Here is a 3,946-nt window from a genome sequence, read left to right as displayed (position 1 = left end):
AGGACCTGGACCATCTCATGATGGTATCCCAGTGACCGGGGCCCACATACATGTATGTAGATTAGTTATGTGCTTAAGGTATCATACTGAATGGAGAGGCACCAAAAGTATTCGAAGACCATGTGAAAAATTTCAAATCAGCAGGATGACCTACTGTTGATTTTGTGGTAAAGCAAGAGTATTAGCTGCCAGTTCATCTGTAACCAGTCATCCTGGTTGAATCAGCATCCTCTTCCAGGAGTGCTTTGGGTGGCTTTCAAGCACAGTTAACCAGAGCTGTTTATAGACATTTATTTGCTGCCTGTACTGGATGGTTTCCATCAACTGTGCTCAAGAACAGAGGTGCCTAGGAAGGTGCTGATGAGAAAGGCTCCATAAAAGGGAATGATATCTGCTCAGAGTCTTTAACAATGTCCAGAAGAAAAAAGAGCATGAATATGCAAAGGAGTTGCAAAATAATGACTTACCTGAGGAACTGCTAGTAGTTGGGCATGGTCATATTGTGTACATATGGAGAAGAGAGATGAGACCAAGGAAAGTATGCACTTATATGTGGAATCACCATTTACTTGTGGTGAAAGTCCTTGTCTGACAAGGATTTTTCATTTAAGCTGTGGGTGATGAGATCCCATCAGAGGATTTAAACAAAGAAATGACATTGTCAGATTCATATTTTTTGGAGAAAAACAGGAGAAGAAAGAAACCAAAAAGACCAACAAATAATAAGAAAGGAAATGGTAAGGACCTATACCTGAGTCAGGTCTAGACAGTAAAGGAAGATTGGATCATCAAAAGTTGGGATGAGCTAGAACAAGCAACAAATTAAAAGTGGAGGTACAGACAAGAGTCTAGGTGGAGTCCCAGAGTTCTCCATTTGATAACAGATGAATAGTAAATGAGAGCACAAGAGAAGGTGTGCGTTTGAGGAGTGAATACAAGAAGAAGATATTTTCATTTAGAGTTTATGAGACATCTAAATGAATTTAAGTGAATATGTCTAGTGGCCAGGAGAGTAGTCAGGTATAGATAAAAAAAAATGAGGATTGAGAGACAGATTTAAGTCATAGACACGGAAAGCAATTAAAGTAATTAGACCTTGCCTAGAGAGATGCAGAGACTATGCCTTGAACCTAAGAATTTCCTCATGACAGGAGGAAAGCAAGACTTTTATTACAAATATATGTGTAGCAATTTATTTACTTATTTATTTTAGTATATGTGCTGCCAAAGCGAGCACTTATTTATTTATTTTAGGGAGAAAGTGTGTGCATATGTGCACATGAGTGGGGTGGGGAAGGAGGGGACAGAGAGAGAGTATTTGAAGCAGATGCCATGATGAATGTGAAGCCCGACAAAGGTCTCCATCTCACAACCCTGAGATCACAACCTAAGCTGAAATTAAGAATCAGATGTTCAATGGACCGAACCACCCAGGCATCCCAGGTAGCAATTTCTTTATTAAACCTTCACAGACTTCCCTGAGCAAAATTAAGACTTCCCACATGTATTATTTTGCAATGGCTGCCGTAACAAAATATAACAGACAGGGTGATTTAAACAACGGAAATTTATTTGCTCATAAGCCTGGAGACTAAAAGCCCAAGATCAAGATGTTGACAGGTTTGGTTATTTTTTCTTTTAAAGATTTTATTTATTTATTCATGAGAGACAGAGAAAGGAAGAGAGAGAGAGAGAGAGAGAGAGAGAGAGAGAGAGAGAGGCAGACATAGGCAGAGGGAGAAGCAGGCTCCCAGTGGGGAGGCCAATGCAGGACTCGATCCCAGGACTCTGGGATTATGCCCTGAGCCAAAAGGCAGATGTTCAACCACTGAGCCACCCAGGGATCTCAACAGGTTTGTTTAATTCTGAGGCTGCTCTCCTTGGCTTGCAAATGGCTATCTTCTGGCTGTGTCTTCACATGGTCTTCTGTGTATGTAAGTGTCTGTATCCTAATCTCTTCTCCTTTTTAAAAATTTTGTTTAAACAAGTCATTTGGATGACCAGCTTCTTTGGTTTTAACTGAAATATAATTGACATACAGTATTACAATTATATTACTTTCAGGTATATGACATAGTAATTTGATCATTATACACATTATAAAATGCTCACTATGAAAAGTATAGTTACCATCTGTCACCATACAACATTATTACAGTACTATTGACTATATAATGCTGTACTTTTCACCCCCATGACTTCTTTATAACTGGAAGTTTGTACCTCTTAATCCCCTTCAACTACTTTGCCAATCCCCTTTGCCCTCCCCTCGGGCAACAATGAGTTTGTTCTCTGTATTTATGTATCTGTTTCTGCTTTTTGTTTATTTTTTAGATTCTACATATGAGCGCAATCATATAGTATTTGTCTTTCTTTGTCTAACTTATTTCACTTAGTATAATACGCCCTACGTCCATCCATGTTGTTGCAAATGGCAAGATTTTATTTCTTTAATGGCTGGTATATATATACCATGTTGTATATATAACATTTCTTTATCCATTCACCTATTGATGGACACTTGGGTTGCTTCCAAATCGTGGCGATGGTAAATCATGCTGCAGTAAGTATAGTGATGCATATATCTTTTCAAATTACTGTTTGTGTTTTCTTTGGTAAATATCCAGAAGTAGAATACTGGGTCGTATGTTATTTCTTTTTAATTTTTTGAGGAAACTCCATAATATTTTCCACTGTGGCTGCATCAATTTACATTCCCACCAACAGTGCATGAGGGTTTCTTTTTCTCCACATCCTGCCAATACTTGTTATTTCTTGTCATTTTGATACTAGCCACTCTGACAGGTGTTAAGGTGATATCTCATTATGGTTTTGATTTGCATTTCCCTGATGATTAGTGATGTTGAACATCTTTTCATGTATCTGTTGGCCATCTGTATGTCTTTGGGAAAATGTCTATTCAGGTATCTACCCATTTTCTTTTTACTTTTAATATATTTATTATCCCTGTTTTAAAAAACATGGAATGCTTCACGAATTTGTGTGTCATCCCTGCACAGGGGCCATGCTAATCTCCTCTGTATCATTCCAATTTTAGTATATATGCTGCCAAAGTGAGCATCCTCTGCCCATTTTCTAATTGGATTATTTGTGGGGGGGGGGTTTGGTGTGTGTTGAATTTTATGAGTTCTTTATATATTTTGGATATTAATCCCTTATCAGATATCTTGTCTCATTCAAATGTAAATAAAAGTGGTGAGAGAAGATGTCCTTGTCTCGTTCCTGATCTTAGAGGAAAAGCTTTCAGCTTTTCACCATGAGGTATGATGTTAGTTGTAGGTTTGTCATATATAGCCTTTATTACGTTGAGGTACATTTACCTACTTTTGGAGAGCTTTTTATCATGAATGATATTGAATTTTATTAAATGCTTCTTCTGCATCTATTAAGATTTGTATGATTTTAATCCTTCATTTCATTAACGTGGTGTATTATGTTAATTGATTTGTGCATATTGAATCATCCTTGTGTCCCTGGAATAAATCCTACTTGATCATGGTGAATGATCTTAATGTATTGTTGAATTCAGTTTGCTAATATTTTGTTGAGGATTTTTGCATCTCAGTCCATAGGGGATATTGATCTATAATTTTTTTTGTAGTGTCTCTGTCTGGTTTTGGTATCAGGGTAATAGTGGGCTCATAGAATGAATTTATAAGCATCCCTTCCTCTTCTTTTTTGGGGGAAGGATAGTTTGAGAAGGATAGATATTAACTCTTCTTTAAAGTGTCTGGTAGAATCCACTTGACATCTGGTCTCAGATTTTTTTGTTGGGAGGATTTTTTTTTTATTATTACTGATTCAATTTCATTACTAGTAATCAGTCTGTTCTATTACTTCCTGATTCAGTCTCAGAAGATTGTATGTCTCTAAGAATTTATCAATTTCTTCTAGGTTGTCCAATTTGTTGGCATAAAATTTTTTG

The 3,946-nt window shown here is 36.9% G+C and overlaps 1 non-coding gene across 1 annotated transcript; it reads right to left on the bottom strand.

Annotated features, from left to right (window-relative positions):
• Positions 1-2,975: 2,975 nt before the first annotated feature.
• Positions 2,976-3,082, bottom strand: LOC140622489 (U6 spliceosomal RNA). Its single transcript, XR_012022248.1, has one exon. It is a non-coding gene; the product is annotated as a U6 spliceosomal RNA (small nuclear RNA).
• Between the last annotated feature and the right edge of the window lie 864 nt (positions 3,083-3,946).

This window comes from Canis lupus, chromosome 31, assembly GCF_048164855.1.
Source record: "Canis lupus baileyi chromosome 31, mCanLup2.hap1, whole genome shotgun sequence".
Lineage (NCBI taxonomy): Eukaryota > Metazoa > Chordata > Mammalia > Carnivora > Canidae > Canis > Canis lupus.
The sequence above is the reverse complement of the archived record's forward strand: the minus strand, read 5'-3'. Positions and strand labels throughout refer to the sequence as shown.